We start from the raw sequence: 19202 nt of genomic DNA, 5'->3' as shown, positions 1-19202 counted from the left end.
GTTTGGGGTTTCTTTTTTTCTTAAAATTTAATCCAGACTTCTCTTTCCTATAGGAAACAGAAGTATTTTCATCATAATCAGCTAGATTGGGAGGAACATAGTTCTGCTGGTAGATATGTTACGAGACACTGCAAACCATTAAAGGTAAAACAAAAAAACCCCAAAAAACCTGTTTTAACTATTTTTTATTGTCTTTCTTAAACAAAGTCATTTCTCCCCTCAGGAATTTATGCTCTGTCATGATGAAGAACATGAGAAACTGTTTGACCTGATTCAAAGAATGTTAGAATATGATCCAGTGAAAAGAATTACCTTGGATGAAGCATTGCAGCATCCTTTCTTTGACTTATTAAAAAAGAAATAAAATGGAAATCAGTGGTTTTACTATACTTCTCTAGAAGAGATTATTTAAGACTGTGTCAGTCAACTCTAAACATTCTAATATTTTTATAAACCTTAAATTATTTTGTACAGTTAAGTGTAAATGCTGTATGTTTTGTATCAATTGCATAATTATCTTGTTAAGCAAATATGGTCTTGATAATGAATGAAATATAAAAGCTAAAATTAATTTTCCTTTTTTGAGATTAATTACCATTTTTAAAGACCTTTGGAATATCCTTTGCGTCTAGTGATTGATCTTGCTTTTTTGTACATGGAGGTTGACTCTTGGAAGTGATTTTTGTGTTTTGTTTTTTGTTTTTTTTGAGTAAAAGGAAATCTTGACTACTTCATTCTTAAATGAATATTCTTTATTTACCTCAAACTTTCCTTAACTTTAAAAGATTTTTCTGTAATTGTTGAACAGGTAATAAGTATTATTAACTTTAGGTAGGCAGGTATTAGAAACCAAAACCCATAGGAACTGTTTGCTGTTGGAATTTCAATAAATTGTAAGTATTGTGTTCTGTTTCATTGGTTGATGTCAGTGGTGGTAAGTAGCATTCATGGAAAGACATCCAACTTGTGCATCGTAATAGATTAATAAAACCACATACACACTTCGTTTAAGATTAAAGTCTAACTGGAAAGTTAGCTTGGAAAGTCCTGTTTTCCAGTGGTTATTTATGTAGTTAGTCACAAACGTAGAAATAGGAATTCTGATGACTGAGGTTTTTGTTTTTAATGCCAAATCTTCAGGAGTCTAGAAATTGTCCAGTGTCTGTCTCCTTACCATATGAAGTATAAATACTTAAACCTCAGCCTTTGAGACTTTATGGTTATTATTAAACAATTTGTATTTATGTTACTGTTTACTGGAAAACAAAAAAAACGATGATTTGATCGGAGAACACTTGGGAAGAAAACTGCAGAAGTTTCCAGACCCTGATTGGTTAACATAATGAACTTTTTGTTTGTCTGTAGGTATTTTTTTCTGCTTACCTATTTACACATGAAAAACTAAGTGGTAGGGGCTTCCCTAGTGGCACAGTGGTTGAGAGTCCGCCTGCCGATGCAGGGGACACGGGTTCGTGCGCCGGTCCAGGAAGATCCCATATGCCGCGGAGCGGCTAGGCCTGTGAGCCATGACCTCTGAGCCTGCGCGTCTGAAGCCTGTGCTCCGCAACGGGAGAGGCCACAACAGTGAGAGGCCCGTGTACCACAAAAAACAAAAAACAAACAAACAAACAAAGCTACATGGTAAATGTTAATTTAGTAAAAAAAAAAAACCCAAAACTATTGAGCAGTCTGCCAGGTAAAAATATTTTTTGTTGTAGAATTCATGATTGCTTATCCAGATAAAGTTTTTTGTTAAAAGTATTCCCATTTCTGAAGTGCATTACCAAAAATTTGAGTTTCATCTGCATTCTGAACATAAGATGCATGTAATTTTTTGGTATGACAAATGGTGATACCAAGTGGGTTTCTCTACATGATCCGCTGGTAGCATTTTTACATATAGTAAAGCTATGTTCCTGACGTTGACTAGGAATTTAAGAAAGCTGAAATAAGTTTTGCCATAGAATCACTGCCTAAATTATTCTTAGGCCCTGATGCAGTCCACATATAGTTCAACTATGTTATATGTTATAAGGTTTTTTTTAAAGGAGCATTTGATGTAAAGAAAAGGTTTTTCCTTAACACAGCAATCTCGTTATAGAGATTAAGAAGTCAGCCATCCTTTATTTTCCTCTCCATTTCCATACTGCTAGTGCCACTGTACTACCGAAGCCTCCTGACCTTTCCCTACAAGTGCTCCAGGTTCCCAAATTAATGTTTACTTTCTCCCCCATCAGAAACTCATTCCTTTGGAGTAGCTGATCTCAGGATATAGGAGGAAAGAAAACTATCCACACTCTTTCTTACTAAGAAGTTAATGATTGCTAACCCCTTTCCCTGCTGAAAAGTATTTACATTCTTCACTAAGGGCATTTGCTAGTTCCCAGGCCCAATTCATGGAAGTTTAGGAATTAAAGTGAAACTTCAGTGAATTAGGTAGGATAGAAGAAAAGTTTAGTGGTGAGGATGGTACCTCTGGTATCATATGAGTGTCTCCTGCTAACCTTCCTTCCCATCTTTTGTGAACTCTCAGGTTCCTACTCTTATTTGCCTTTTTCCTTGTACTTCTGGACTCAATTTCTGAAAGCACCAGGTTTTTATTTGACAGTGTTGGGAGCTACAGCACTAACAGGAAAGGTTTAGAATGGCCAGTGTATAAATATGGATCATTTGTAACTGGGTATTTTCCCTCATGATTTGATGTCTCATAGTTTACTATTTCTAGAAATTCCATTGACGTCAAACCTAGTTTTAAAAGTGCAGCTAAATAGGTTATTTCCAGTGTTTTCTGCTACTGCTTATTTGCTCAGGTGTTCTCATTCATGCATTCATCAAAATTTTTGGAGTAGACGAATAAAATTGACTTACGCAGTTGACAGTAGAAAAATACCCAGTGGAGTTTTGTAGTTTGTACAACTGAAAACTATTCCTCTGAATAATCTTGAAGGGCTTGATGCTAGAGAAATTAGAAATGACTCAGCCACGACTCCTGATAATTGCGGCTGAATTGTGACTTAAACTCATGTATCCTAGATTCTAGCATTGTGCCTTCTTGTGATAATACACCTTACTGAGTTAAAAACTTCAGTTTGATTCTTGTTCATGGTTCTGTGAAATGGGATGAAATGAATGTAATGGCTAATAGTTTAATTACTTGGATTCCATTTTTCTCACGTTTTTCTTTAGTAGTTGATACATAGCTTCAACCATCAAAATGGTTAAAATGGTATGATAATTTGAAAATATACTCTGTTTTAAGTAGATAGGCAGATAACCTATATTTAAACTTACCTTGACATCCTGGAATGAAGAAACACTTTGTCAGTTAGTGGCCTGGCTTTTTAACTCATTTCCAGTTTGAAATTTCTGATTCCCACAAAATTTGGTGCAAGTAAGGTATTTTAAATTTAAACATCCAGGGACTTCCAGGGTGGTGCAGTGGTTAAGAATCCACCTGCCAATGCAGATGGCGCAGGTTTGAGCCCCAGTCCGCGAAGATCCCACATGGCCGAAGCACCTAAGTTGGAGTGCCACAACTGCTGAGCCTGAGCTCTAGAGCCCGAGAGCCACAACTACTGAGCCTATGTGCTGCAAGTACTGAAGACCGCATGCCTAGAACCTGTGCTCCTCAAGAGAAGCCACCGCAATGAGAAGCCTGCGCACCGCAACGAAGAGTAGCCCCCACTCACCGCAACTAGAGAAAGAGCACACACAGCAATGAAGACCCAACACAGCCAAAAATAAATAAGTTTTAAAAAATTTGTAAAGTTGAACATCTAGTACTTCGTTTAACAAGCTGCATTTTCAGGGAATTCCCTAGTGGTCCAGTGGTTAGGGCTCTGCTTCCACTACAGGGGGCACTGGTTCAATCACTGGTCAGGAAACTAAGATCCCACATGCCAAGCAGCCAACAACAAAAAAAGGCAACCTTTTCAAATAGAACAGAAGAATTCATGAGTCATTAACAGTATTAATAGCGTCAGTAATTGTTGGCTTAGTAGATTGCACGTTTGCAAATAAATAGGTAGAAACAAATTTAATTCTTAAAAGAGTTGATCCAATTAGTTGGTTAATTGGTTTTATTTTTTTCCATATTTCATAGAGGGAAGGTAAAGTTTTAAGTCAGGTTGGCTTTACAACTCCTTGGCCAGTCTAGACTTTGCGAACAGTTTTATGTTAGTGATTTTTTAAAATAACATGCAAAAGTTGAATAATGAACCTCTAAATATATATAGCCCAGCTTAAAAAATCAAAAGCATTTTTCAAATTTTGTTTCATCAGTTCCCCAACTTATTTTCCTGTTGCATTTAAGTACAAATGTCAGATACCATTTCATCCATATTTCTGTACTGTATATCTTTTACCATGAGTTTCTAATGCGTGTATCACACCTAACAAAATAATTCCATATCTGGTAGGGTCTATAAAGTTTCATGATTGTCTAAAGAGTTATTTTAAGTTAGTTTGAATCAGTACCGAGTCAGGGTCCACACATAGCTAATTTGTCTCAGATCTCTTAATCACTATGTGCCTTTTTCTCCTCTTTTTATTTCTTTGCTAATTGAAACTTGGTCATTTGTCTTTAGAGAATTTCCCATATTCAATATTTCATTGCAGTGGTGTCCTTTCCTCTAGTCCCCACTTATCCGGTAAACTGGTAGTTAGTGAAGTTTTTTTAATAGTATTCCTTCTGATAAATACAGAAGGGATGTTAGAAATACACTGTGTTGCTACTCTTTATGAAATATTATATTTGGGCACCAATCATCAGTGGATGCTAAAACCATGAGGGGAAAACTGATGGAGACCTTTAAAATGAAGGGATCAGGCTGAACCTCAGGTTGGCAACCAGATAGATGTGTTGATATGCGTCTGAGGTGATGCAATAGGAAATACACAACACCTGTGGGGTATCACTGCCTTTAAAACAAAAACATTGAATTTGGATCTAGTCAAGCCTGTAGATTGAAATTGAAATATAAATAAGCATCCCATCCCTTTTTGTTCATTTCTTACCTGTCTGTTAATTCTTTGGGGTAGCAGTTCAATGAATTAAAAGAGCTCAGACTTCTTACTAGCATGGTTTCAACTTTAGTCCTAGGCCTTCTCTGTGTTTGGAGGAGTAAGTTACCTTAAAAACTGTACTTCCTTACTTGGAATTACTGAGGGATAATATCTGTCATCTAATAGCCAATGCAGGGGACACAGTTTCAATCCCTGGTCTGGGAAAATCCCACATGCCACGGAGCAACTAAGCCCGTGCGCCACAACTACTAAGCCCACACACTGCAAATACTGAAGCCCATGCACCTAGAGCTCGTGCTCTGCAACAAGAGAAGCCACAACAGTGAGAAGCCCGTGCACCACAACTAGAGAAAGCCCACACTCAGCAACAAAGACCCAACACAGCCAAAAATTTATTTTTTTTTAATCTAGCAGATTAACTGGCTTTTAGTAGACCCACTAGTAAATAGCAGTTATGTACTTTGTTTTCTATAAATGCTTTAACCCCTAGTAAATAGCAGTTACTTTGCTTTCTATAAATGCTTTAACCCATGTGACTTCATGTTTTTTAAATTTTCCCAGTAATGTTGGTTGTTCCTCTTTAGGGCACCAGGAATTACAAAACTATCAAGAATTCTACTTTTTTTTTCTTTTTTTTTTTGTGGTATGCGGGCCTCTCACTGTTGTGGCCTCTCCCGTTGCAGAGCACAGGCTCCAGACGAACAGGCTCAGTGGCCATGGCTCACGGGACTAGCTGCTCCACGGCATGTGGCATCTTCCCGGACTGGGGCACAAACCCGCGTCCCCTGCATCGACAGGCAGACTCTCAATTACTGCACCACCAGGGAAGCCCAAGAATTCTAGTTTTGACTCCCTATCATAGCAGTTTTTATTGTGACATTTCACTGAAACTGGAAGGGGGAATAGAATTTTCAAAGAATTTTCAAAGAATTTTTCTTTTTTTAACCAATCAAGAATGGTCAACTATTCAGATATATTTTCTTATATTCACTCCTTTCCTGGTTGTAGTTTGTTTTTAAACGTTGCAATTCTGGGGAGAAGTTATATATAATTAAAAGACTTTAGCATAGATTTAATTGTAAAGGGACAATTTGTTGTCCCTTTGGGATATTTAATCCTAAATCCTAAATATCGCAAAGGAGCAGACACCTCATAGGTCTAGTTCTTTAGATACTATCAACAGCAGTTACATGTAATGAGATTAAAGATTAATTGTAGATTTGGAGGAGTTCCCATGCACCCCCTCCTCCCAGTGACTTAAAGTGTTTCCCATTACAAATATAAATGAAAATTAAGGTTTTTTTAACTTAAAAAAAACAGTGCTCCTTTTTTTTATCATGAGCTTTGAATTTTATTTTTATTGAAGTATTAGTTTCAAGTATACAGCAAAGTGATTCAGTAATATATATACATATATATGTGTGTATATATATATATATATATTCCTTTTCAGATTCTTTTCCATTATAGGTTACTACAAGATATTGAATATAGTTCGCAGTGCTATACAGTAGGTCTTTGTCATTTATTTTATATATAGTAGTGTGTATCTGTGAATCCCAAACTCCTAATTTATCCCTACCCCACTTCCCCTTTGGTAACCATTTATTTTCTATGTCTGTGAGTCTATTTCTGTTTTGTACATAAGTTCATTTGTATCATCTTTTTAGATTCCACATATAAGTGATATCAAGATATTTTTCTTTGACTTATTCACTGAGTATGATAACCTCTAGGTCCATCCATGTTGCTGCAAATGCCATTTTTCATTCCTTTTTCATGGCTGAGTAATATTCTAGTGTGTGTGTGTGTGTGTGTGTGTGTGTGTGTGTGTGTGTGTGTGTGTCTGTGTGTATCCACTCATCTGTCGATGGACACTTTGGTTGCTTCCATGTCTTGGCTATTGTAAATAGTGATGCTATGAACATTGGGGTGCATGTATCCTTTCAAATTAGAATTCATTTTCATCTTTTCTGGGTATATGCCCAGGAGTGGGATTGCTGGATCATATGGTAGTTCTAGTTTAGTTTTTTGAGAAACCTCCATGCTGATTTCCATTGTGGTTGCACCAAATTATGTTCCCACCAACAGTGTAGGAGGGTTCCCTTTTCTCCACACCCTCTCCAGCATTTATTTTTTGTAAACTTTTTGATGATGGCAATTCTGACTGGTGGAGGTGATACCTCAGTAGTTTTGATTTGCGTTTCTCTAATAATTAGCAATGCTGAGCATCTTTGTGTGTGTCTGTTGGCCATCTGGATGTCTTCTTTGGAGAAATGTCTATGTAGGTCCATTTTTTGATTGGGTAGTTGGGTTTTTTGTTATTGAGTTGTACGAGCTGTTTGTATATTTTGAAAATTAAGCCCTTGTTGGTCACATCATTTGCAAATATTTTCTCCTAGTCCATAGGTTGTAGTTTTGTTTTGTTTATGGTTTCCTTTGCTGTGCAAAAGCTTATAAGTTTGATTAGGTCCCATTTGTTTATTTTTGCTTTTATTTCTTTTGCCTTGGGAGGCTGTCCTAAGAAAACATTGCTATGATTTATGTCAGAGAATGTTTTGCCTATGTTCTCTTGTAGGAGTTTTATGGTGTCATGTCTTATATTTAAGTCTTTAAGCTATTTTGAGTTTATTTTTTTGTATAGTGTGAGGGAGTGTTCTAACTTCATTGATTTACATGCAGCTGACTGTCCAGCTTTCCCAACACCACTTGATGAAGAGACTGCCTTTTCTCCATTGTATATTCTTGCCTCCTTTGTCGAAGATTAATTGACCATAAGAGGGTGCGTTTATTTCTGGGCTCTGTATTCTGTTCCATCGATCCATGTCGTTTTTTGTGCCCATACCACACTGTTTGGATTACTGTAGCTTTTGTAGTATTGTCTGAATTCTGGGAGGGTTATGCCTCCAGCTTTGTTCTTTTCCCTCAGGATTGCTTTGGCAAATCTGGGTCTTTTGTGGTTCTGTATAAATTGTAGGATTATTTATTCTAATTCTGTGAAAACTGTCATGGGTAATTTGATAGGGCTCACATTAAATCTGTAGATTGGTTTGGGTAGTATGGACATTTGAACAATGTTAATTCTTCCACTTTGAGAACATGGGATATCTTTCCATTTCTTTGAGTCATCTTCAGTTTCTTTTATCAATGTTTCACAGTTCTCAGCAAATACGTTTTTCACCTCCTTGGTCAGGTTTATTCCTAGGTTTTTTGTTTTTTTGTTTTTGATGTGATTATAAAATGAATTGTTTTTTTACTTACTCTTTCTGATATGTCATTATTACTGTAAAGAAGTGCAACAGGTTTCTGTATGTTAATCTTATATCCTGCTACCTTGCTGAATTCATTTATCAGTTCTAATAGCATTTGTGTGGAGTCTTTATGGTTTTCTATATAGAGTATCATTGTCATCTGCATATAATGACAGTTTTCCCTCTTCCCTTCCAATTTAGATACCTTTTTAAAAAAAAACCCAGTGCTTTTCAACGCTGCTGGATTTACTCTTAACTAAAGGCAACATGGGTAGGTACAGTTTTGAGAATGATTGATAATAACCAGCCTAAATGATTAGAGCATGTCATTAATAGAGGAGTTTAATTTTTAAAGATCTTGCTATTATTTTTTTAATATTTTTTCCCATTATTTTTAGGAACATTTAAGTTATGTTGTGTGTCCTCACAATAATTGCACATGTGAGAACAATATGACTTGTGTGACAATGCTTGCCTGCAGAGTCAGATTGAATTTAGACCCTGGGATTCCCTGTATAGGTAGACAAATTAGGTATTCTCTGTAGTCTCATCTATGAGTTGAAATACTAATACCTAACTTCCCAAGAGTGGTTGTGAGGATTAAATAAGGTAATTTATATAAAGTAGCTGTTATTTTCACCATTTCTTGATTTATACCCTATATTCTTGATTTATACAGTATTCTATAGTCTATAAATGATTTTCCTATCCTTTTGGTTTTAGTCCTGTAGGAACCATATGAAATGAGCACAAATAGATACTATTTCCATTTGTATGTTACCATGGTACATCTATTTTCCATCCATTTATTTATTTATTTATCTATGAAGTGTTTTATGTAGGAAGTATATATTTGGGTCTTGCATTTTTATCTAATCTGACGATCTTTTTTTAAAAACATCTTTATTGGAGTATAATTGCTTTACAATGGTGTGTTAGTTTCTGCTGTATAACAAAGTGAATCAGTTATACATGTACATACATCCCCATATCTCTTCCCTCTTGCGTCTCCCTCCCTCCCATCCTCCTTATCCCACCCCTCTAGGTGTTCACAAAGCACTGATCTGATCTCCCTGTGCTATGTGGCTGCTTCCCACTAGCTATCTATTTTACATTTTGTAGTGTATATATGTCCATGCCACTCTCTCACTCTGTCCCAGCTTACCCTTCCCCCTCCCCATATCCTCAAGTCCATTCTCTAGTAGGTCTGCATCTTTATTCCCATCTTGCCCATAGGTTCTTCATGACCATTTTTTATTTTTTTTTAGATTCCATATATATGTGTTAGCATATGGTATTTGTTTTCTCCTTCTGACTTACTTCACTCTGTATGACAGACTGTAGGTCCGTCCACCTCACTACAAATAACTCAATTTCATTTCTTTTTATGGCTAAGTAATATTCCATTATATATATGTGCCACAATCTTTGCCTGTTAGTTGTGTTTAGACCATTTATATTTAATGGGATTTTTGATATTTTGGGGTTTAGATTACCATCTTCCTATTTTTCTATTTTTCCCATTTCTTCCCATTTTCCTTCTTCTGCTTTATTTTGAACTGAGTATTTTTCATAATTCTACTTTATTAGCTGGTTTATTAGCTAAACCGTGTGTATGTGTTTGTGTGTGCGTGTGTGTGTGTTTAGCATGTGCTTTAGAGTTTGTAGTATACATCCTTATCACAGTATGCTTGTAATTGACATTATACTATGTCACATACAGTAAAAGAATCTTTTAACAGTAAACTACCATTTTCCCCTCCTGGGCTTTATACCATTTTGCCATACATTTTACTTAGCCATATGTTAAAACCCTGCAATACATTGTTATTTTTGCCTTAAACCATCTATTATCTTTTAAAGAGATAATACATGTCCTTTTTGTTTCTTTTTTTTTCAAGCTTTTTCCTTCGGTTTCATTTTAGATAGTTTCTACTGCTATATTTTCCTTTTTTAAAAAATATATATTTATTTATTTGGCAGTGTTGGATCTCCATTGCTGTGCACGGGCTTTCTGCATTTGCCATGAGCGGGGGTTACTCTTCGTTGCAGTGTGCGGGCTTCTCATTGCGGTGGCTTCTCTTGTTGCAGAGCATGGGCTCTAGGTGCACGGGCTTCAGTAGTTGTGGCTCATGGGCTCTAGAGCACAGGCTCAGGAGTTGTGATGCACGGGTTTAGTTGCTCCATGGCATGTGGGATCTTCCCGGACTAGGGCTTGAACCTGTGTCCCCTGCATTGGCAGGTGGATTCTTAGTCACTGAGCCACCAGGGAAGTCCCATCTACTGCAACTTTGTTAACCTCCTACCGTGTCTAACCTACCTTTAATCCCATAGAGTTTAATTTTCATCTCAACCTTGTCATTTTAGCCTCTAGATTAGACTTTTAACAAAAATCTTGTGTCTCTACTTAACATGTTCAGTCTCTCCTCTTAGTTCCTTGAACATATAGAATACAGGTATAACCTTTAATATCCTTATCTGCTAATGCTATCATCTCTTTCATTTCTGAGGTGGTTTTGATTGATTGCTGTCTCTCCTATCATGGGTCATATTTTTTGCTGTTTTGTGTGCCTGGTAATTTTGGCTTTTTGTTTTACCTTGTTAAGGTTATTGGGTATTTTTATATTCACTTGAGCTTTATTATGGAACATGATTAAATTACTTGAATCATTTTGATCTTTTCAGGTTTGGGGTTTAAGCTTTATTAGGCAGGACGAGAGCAGCATTTAGTCTAGGGCTAGTTTATGCCCACTACTGATGCAAAATCTTTTGAGTACTCTACCCAATGCCCTCTGAATTATAAGGTCTTCCATGCTGGCTGGTGGGAAGAAGAGCTCTCCCTGGCCTGTGGGCTGTGGGGATTGCTTCCTCTCTAATTAGAGTCTCATCCTTTTGAGTGGTTCTGTCCTGGCCCAAGTAGTTTCCTCACAAATGTGATGACCTCAGGCGGAGACTTCTCTTTCTCTGTGCAGCTCTGCTCTCCAGTCCTCTACCCTGCAAATTCTAACTGCCTCAGCTTCTTTGGACTTGCAGCTCCTTCACCTTAGGGTGGCTCTGCCTGGGTCCCCCTCCCTGCACTGTGGCCTGAAAACATCTCTCCATAGAGTAAGGTGGGACAATCCTTGGGCTCACTTCATTTTTCCCCCATCTCCCAAGGGTCACTGTCCCTCATTGCCTGATGTCCAGTATCTTGAAAACTGCCGTTTCATATAGTTTGTTTAGTTTTCTAGTTTCAGATAGAGTAAGTCTAGTCCCTGTTGGTATATCCATTTTGCAAACTAGAAAACTGGGGGTCTGAAATAGTAAGTAGCTGTGAGCTATTAGTGGAACCAGAACTGGAATCTAGGCAATATACATCAATACCTGACGCTTTTTCCACAATATCATACTGCCTTTTCTAAGTAACAATTTCCTCATGTAATTGAAACTTATCCTTTTAAGACTTAAAGCTTAATTTGAACCATTTTTGTTGGAAATTAAAAAAAATTTTTAAGTACTCCTGCCTTCTTAAACAGAGCATTTTGAATATGTCTGAACCTCTTCATTATCAACATTATTTATAATCTTATACAGTGGTTATCAACCCTATCTGACCCAAGTAATGCTTTTTGAATAAAATATTTTATAATGCCCTTTTATTCTGAAGAGTCTGAGCCCTTGAGAAACATCAGGCTGGGTTTCTGCACTTGCTATTTACAGTTAGGATGGGCAAAGGAGGGCCAGAAGGTGCCTGGCATATTCCTCCCTGTCCCCACTGTATAAAAGCAGCCTCCTCTCCCTACTGTTGAGGGTCAGGTACTCCTGTCAAAATGGTGACTCTTAGACTTCAGGTCCCTGGACACAGAGTTCAAAGTGCCCTGGGGGGCAGCCATAGCTTGTAGTTGAATGGATCCCTGCTGTGTGCCCTTGCAAGTGTAACACTCTTGAGAAGTAGGACCTCCAATCCTGCAGGGCCCAGCTTTGTGAGGACAGCAAGCACAAAATCCCCCAGTGAGTCACGGGACGTGATGGTGAGTGGAGCTACTCTTGCTTCTACCCGTTGGTTCCTGGACCCATGCATTATTGGAAAAAAAGGGTCATGTAGAGGTCCCTCTTTTTTTCTTTTCTTTTTTTTGTGGTACGTGGGCCTCTCACTGCTTTGGCCTCTCCCATTGCGGAGCACAGGCTCCGGACGTGCAGGCTCAGCAGCCGTTGCTCAGGGGCCCAGCCACTCTGCGGCATGTGGGATCTTCCCAGAGCGGGGCACGAACCCATGTCCCCTGCATCGGCAGGCAGACTCTCAACCACTGCACCAGGAGGGAAGCCCGAGGTCCCTCATTTAATGCGTATTCCACATCCTGAAAGATGGCACTGCAGTCTTTTATCATATTGTCTCTGAATACTCTGAGTTGGTGCTTCACCTGTGCCTTCAAAAGGCAGTTCCAGTGTTCTGTGAGGCTGGCTGCTTCTGGCTGGTGCAGGATGTAATACAACCAGTGGATTCCATGGTCATGGGCTCACTCCCCCTCTTCCTCTGCTGTAAAGTGGGTTCGCTGGTCAGATGCTCTGTTATATAGGACTCCACACCTGTGGAATGGGGAATCTGTATGGATAGTGGTGCTGCCTGAGGCTCTGCAAACAGGGAAGACAAGCCCATACCTAGTATAGCTATCCACCCCTGTGAGGGACAAAGTGCTGGCCCTTCTGGGATGGAGGGAGTCCAAAGTAGTTGATTTGCCACCAAGTAGCCAGTTGGTCTCCCTGAGGACTAGTGCCTATCGCTGACAGGTTAGCCATTTCAGAGGCAGCAGTAGCTAGATTGACCTTGGTAATCTGTATGCATGTTAGGGAATGCAGTGGATTCCTGCCCACCTCCCAGATCTGCTCTCCACCACTCTGACTCAGCTCTCTGCCCTTATGAGGCTGACCTCTTTGCATTGCATCATCTGGGCTCCCTTGCCCTGTAGGTTTGGTCAGTGGGAGGCCCAGCAGTTCAGAGAGTAAGAGGAGAGAGAGATTATACCCCAGCTCCTTACCTTCCAAGCCATGGTTTTGCAGAGGTGGTATCCCTTGACCAAAGGCCACAGCTCCTGTTGAGCTGACCTTTGTTGAGCTCCGAGCATTCACAGGGTTCCCACACAGTTCGTTCTTCTCCCCCCTGTAGCTAGAGATGATAGTGGCCTCCCACTGTTTATACTCCAGAGTGCTTCTTCAACATCCCCTGTTGACTTCCCTTTATCTGCCCCACCATGTAGACAGTCTCTACAATCAGACTGTCTTCAGTCTGAGGATGCCATCTGTTCCTTCCAGGACCCCAGCTTACAAAATAGAGTATTTTCTGCCTTGTCTTTTAAATTAAGCTGTAGACAGTAAACCTATTTTCGCCTTTCCTTAATTCACTTGACAAATATTTGCCAGATCCTGTACTGCTCTTTGAGAAAACAGGGGTGAACAAGACAAATGGATAACTTTGTCTTGTTAATAAAAAGGTAACTTCAAACAATGATAAATGATCTTCCTGAGTAATCCTTCTGAGGACTGCGAGTGAAGCCTCCTTAGATTGGACAGTCTGGGTAGGTCTTTTGGAGATAGTGAGGTTTAAGGACCTGAGGACCTTGACCTGAAGGAGGATCTTGCTCAAAGATCGGAGAGCAGGATATTCCAGATAGTGAGGCTGTAGGCAAGGGCAGAGGCCAAAGAGACCAAGGAGCTTGGCTTGTTTAATACACAGAAGCTTCTGGAATATGGTGAACAATACTTTACAGGTGTTGGGCAATTTAACTATGTGTTTGTAGCAAGAATGATGTGCCCACTTGTAACATGCTGTTGGCCTCTTTTCAAAGAAGACAATCCAGTTTGCTGAGCAAGTACTTTTCAGACAATTTATTGGGCATATGCTTGATCTTAGCAAGACCTATCACTGTATAACCACTTAACTGTGACCCCAAGTTACCTAAGGTCACAGCTACAAAGTTGCAGAGGTGAGATGCCAACCATTTGTTTTATTCCAATCTTGGAGGTAACTTTCCCCTCCAAATTCAGGAGTTAAGGAGGAATATGTCAGCTGAAGGTCCTCAACCACGTTAAGAGATAAGTAATCTATCCAAAGACGCTAATAAATCCAAAGATACCCAGAGAGTGGGAAGATATAACAGGTCTTGTTTTCAAAAACGGCTGTGGATTTGCCCAAATTACAAAGGTCCAAGCAAGTCTGTTGTTTTTATTTGATTATTACTGGAGTTAGTGGGAGAGTTATGTGGGACCCATTTTAGGATACAATATGCCTGGTAGGAATCTGAGCCAGCAGAGAATGTGCTTGGCTTCCAGCCTTGCCCCCCTTTCTTGAAAAAGACAGTTCCGGCCATTTGATTCTCATTCAGGCTTTCCTACTTTACCCCTGGGGTGTACATTTGCATCAGAATCGCAGTATAGGTTAAATGTGGTGCATACTAGATGATTATTTTTGGCCAAGTGGTGTTTCCACTACAGAATTAAGCCATCAGCTCATCAAAAGTTGGAGTTCTTTTCCCCTATCTTTTGCATTTGTTAAAGCCTAAATTTTCTCAAATGAAAGACTTCTGTAGGTCAGGAACAAGGTCTTACCATTTGTTTCCAGCACCGCATGTCTGGCACATAATAAATGGTGAGAGTATTAAATATTCTAAGAGGCATCCTTCCACTAGGCTCAATCCCGACCCTGACTGCGTCTGTAAGTATGAATGCACAAGAGGTCGCTTTCCACCACCAAGCGGCACTAGGGCACCATCTAGAAAGGATTCACTAAGTTTTCCACAGGGTTTGAAGTTTCGTACCTCAAAACTTCTGACACTTCAAAGTGTCAGGTTAATTCACAAGTCGAGGGGAATTTTCCCAACAAATGAATGATGCCGCAGCCAGGGGTAGGCTGCAGAAGGCGCTCTGAGTCTCTGGGTGCACCACAGACCACTTGGAATCGCAGCTGGAACTCGGGCTGCGGAGTTGCAGAGGTGCATGCGCGGGAGTGGGTGCAGCCCGGCGTCCAGGTGAGGGCGGAGGTGCGTGCTGCGCGTGGGGTCAGCCAGGTACGCGCTGTGGGGCTCCGAGGAGCCAGCTCCGTTTCCGTCCCCGCCCCCTCGCCACGCAGTTCTGGCCTGGCCGCTCCTCCCCTGGGTGGGTCCCGGCCCCTCTTCTGGCAGGGTCTATTTGCATAGAGGAAACTGCCCAAAGTGGCCGCTGTGGAGGAGCTGGCGGCAGGGAAGGGGGCGTGCGCCACAGGCCGCTGTTGCCTGGAGACCAAGCCCCGCGCTGGGCCGAACTCGTTCCTCGGGCTCTCCAGCACGCTCAGCCAGCGACCCCGGCTCTGTGCACCGTCCTCTCTGAGAGTCCACCCGCGATGAGTTCACCTTGAGTCCAGGCCAGGGCGCTAGCGGTGACGCGCGGAAGGGCTGCCAGACGGGCGGCGGCGGTGCGCAGCTCCCCGCGACAGCAGCCACAGCCTGGGCGGTGAGCGCGCTGTGCTTGCCGCTCTCCGCCGGCTCAGCGGTCGCCTGCCTGCTGCTGGGCGTCCAGGCCGCCGCGCTGCAGGGCCGGGTGGCGGCGCTCGAGGAAGAGCGGGAGCTGCTGTGGCGCGCGGGGTCGCTGGACACCCTGGTCGCCTGGGCCGAGCCGCAACTTGAGCACCTGCTGCGCGAGGTAAGTCGCTGAGCATGGGTCTGGGATTGTCCGTGCACCGGGAGCCGTCGCGGTGCGGAGCGGCCGCCGGCCACCCGTGAGCGGCTGAGTCCGTCCGAGCAGCCTGCGCGGGGTCGGGGGTGGGGTGGGGTGGGGAGGGAGGCTCGGGTGCTGGCGGCCGAGGGGTCCTGCTGTTCCTGCTCCAGCCTCAGGGTCGGCCTACGTGAAAAACAACCTAGAAGGGCTGTTTCGGGGACGAGCAGGGGGAGGAAGAGGAAAGACTGCGGGCTTTGAAATAACAGATCTGGGGGCGAGTCTCCACGGGTGTGTGCGCTCGGACCGGTGGCTTCCCGCCTGCATTAAGGGCCTGCCTTCCTACCTGTGCCGGGATAATGAAGAAGCTCTTGCGGGAAGTGTGTGGTGACTTCTGTCACTGGTAGCAGCTACTGTTCCCAACGCTGATATACCTGCAGATGTGTGGGGCCCCCAGCAGACCGGCGGTTTCCTGGTGGCAGGAAACCTCAGTCAGAACCTGGATGGGGCCCTTGAAGGGACATGGTCAATCCAACCTGCCCTGTCCACCCTACGGCCCCTCAGGAAAGTGTTTCAGAACAGCTCCATCTTGGAGATGTTGTGCTGTGCTTGGGGTTGCTTGGGCTCAGCGCTCACCCAGGGCAACCCAGACCTGAGGGGGTGCCAACATCAGCTTGGCAGGGTGAGGGGAATAAAAAACAGTCTGGGCCAGAAAATACAGACTCTGGATTCGGTCGTCGCCACCTAGGCGATGCCACCTGGGCATTGTGGACCCAGCAGATGCTGAGTTTCCTTGCTGGAAGCATCATATGAGACTCTCTGACACTTCTGTTAAGCTTGCTGCTATGTGTCTTCAAAGCAGGAGCCACATTTGGGACTTCAATTCTCTCACCCATCATGCTGATCAAAACCTCCAGCAGGGCACCTCCCCATAGAACAGTGGTGGTAGACTGGCCAGAGTGCCCCTGTTTGTGCTGGCCTCCCTTGCATGAGCCATCCTCTTCTTCCTAGGAAAGGCAGCTACCCCAAGGTCGCAAGCATACTCCCCAAAGGGGCATCCTCAACTGTAGTATGAATAGCACCACAGTGTTTCAAGGTAGAGGAGAGGATGGGCAGGGCTGTTACTACCATTTCCCCTGAGCTGTGCCCAGCTGTGATCTTTATTACTGTAGCTGTGTATCCATTTTTGAGTTAATTTAGATTCTTTAAGGTGAATGGGAGAAGACTGTACCATGCCTTTGTGTTCACCATACCTATTTCTTAGTCACTTTAATTTAAGCCAGTATCACATCTCTTCTAATTTGGTTTGGGGCAAAATTGCTGCTTCATGAAATGATTTCCTATGTTCCTCTTGAAAGTGCCTGCAGACTTTAGAAATCTCTCTGCAGCCCTGCTGGCAACTCCTGGTGATGTTTTCATAATTGCAGCCCATTACCTTTTGGCAAATCCTTAGAGACAAGGATGTTGAATTGATTTATGGAGGGCCAGTAAATTTTCTACCTGTTAGTGCTATAACTGTGGCTGTTCTTTCAAATGGGGGGCCACTTTTACTTAATAAAAAATAAACTGCGAGCTTTGATTGAGTAAATCAGAAATCCCAGTAAAACCTTTTAGAAGGAACTTGCAAATTGTGTCCATTAATAAGGAGGGGAGTCCTGGAAAAGCAGCCACTGCTGAGATTTTCAAGTCCTGAACTATGCAGATCATAGGAGGCTTCATCCTGCTTCCAATGAGTTACTGGGCAGAGTGTTCCCCCTCTCTCTCCCTCTCTGTTTCTCTCTCTCTCTCTCTCTCTCTCCATACCCCTCTCCCCCGCCCCCCACCCCGCACTTCTTTCCTCTTCATTAGTAAGGGGAAGGGAAAATTTGAAATCCTGGGATTTCCACTTGAAATTCGCTATACCATTCTGCAGGCTATACCATTAGCATAGGATACATCTTAACACTTCGTGCTACTAGCTAACCAAATTTGGTGTTGAGGAGTCTCTACTTGGAGCATCTGAGATGCCACACTATGAATGCAGTTGGGGTTCAGCTTCTGGCTGTTTGAGTGTCCCTCTGAAAAGGCATCTCTTTCCCAGGGCACCAGTCTGTTCCTGCTCCTAGCCATTCTTCTTACAAATGTCACTGAATGGGAAATGTGCATGGCCTGGCCAGTGATCCTGAGAGTCCCTGGCTGAGATGAGGGGACTCATGGGAGGTGCATAGTGGGAGTCGGTAATTGGGTTTAAGTAGATGTGAAGATAATTTAGGAAAACTCTTCGGTATGAAGGACAAATAAATAATGAACTGAAAATCTCTTAAAGAAAGAACCTTTGTACTTGAACATGTTTTTCAGTTCTAATTTGTTCTCAGTGAAGCATCCTTTCAGCCTGTGCTGAAGTAGTTGTGTATGTGAGGATGCCTGCAGCTTGTCCTTTTACCAACAAGCTTGTTTTCAGAGAATAGAAATCCTTACCAACCATACACAACTTTAATGTCAGAAAAAATAAGGAAACAATAAGCCAACAGAAGCCACTGTTAATATGGGACCCACTGTCTTTGTTCCCTTGGGAACAGAACTGTGAAATAACTTCTTTGGGACTGCCTGATGTGCCTGATAATGTAGATATAGAAGCTACAAAAAAGGGATATTCATGATAACTCATCATTATTAAAGACCCTTCCCATGGTACAAAATAAAGAAATGGTTTTCAGAAAATAAAAGCAAGATTTTTGAGCAAGAGTCATTAACAATAGTGTCTTCAGTATGACCCCAAAATATACATGCAAAACAAGCATATGATATTATGCTTTTAAAGTGCTTTAAAGAGCTTGCCTCAGTAATCAAACCCCCCATTAGTTATACCTATAGTTACAGTATTACAAAAGCTTAAATTTTAGAGTAAATAAAATAGCTGCTATACTACAGCAAAAATTTTAATGCAAGAATTAAAGAAATATTTAGTTGTATTCAGAGGAAACTATTTTCAGCTTACGAGTGATTTATTGTTGGCTGTTGGTCTTCCATTCTCCAGACCAATCAGTTTGAAAACAAGAAAAACCCAGAGACTCAGGGTAAAATTCAAGCCCTTTCCTTCCCTACCATCAACTATATATATTGGTTAAGTTACCATAAAACCCAGAATCAAATGTAGCTTTTTTTGGCCTCTGTGGCAGCTTTTCACTTATCAGGACTGCTCTAAGGTGTATGCTTTAATAAAAATGCCAATTTTTGAATCCCATGGCACAACTGGAGATGGAGTATAAATCATAGCTACATTTG

At 41.5% G+C, this 19202-nt stretch overlaps 1 pseudogene across 1 annotated transcript in view; it reads left to right on the top strand.

Annotated features, from left to right (window-relative positions):
• LOC308609840 (dual specificity protein kinase CLK4-like) overlaps positions 1-374 on the top strand; it is a 36063-nt pseudogene extending 35689 nt beyond the window's left edge. Inside the window, exons 14-15 of the transcript in view lie at positions 54-144; positions 224-374. The product of the transcript in view is annotated as a dual specificity protein kinase CLK4-like (transcript). The remainder of the gene's footprint in view (positions 1-53; positions 145-223) is intronic.
• The last annotated feature ends 18828 nt before the right edge of the window (positions 375-19202 follow it).

The sequence above is a fragment of the Mesoplodon bidens genome (genome assembly GCF_964165515.1).
Source record: "Mesoplodon bidens genome assembly, contig: HAP1_SCAFFOLD_559, whole genome shotgun sequence".
Taxonomy (NCBI): domain Eukaryota; kingdom Metazoa; phylum Chordata; class Mammalia; order Artiodactyla; family Ziphiidae; genus Mesoplodon; species Mesoplodon bidens.
Note: the sequence above shows the minus strand (reverse complement) of the source record. Positions and strands in the feature narration are given on the sequence as shown.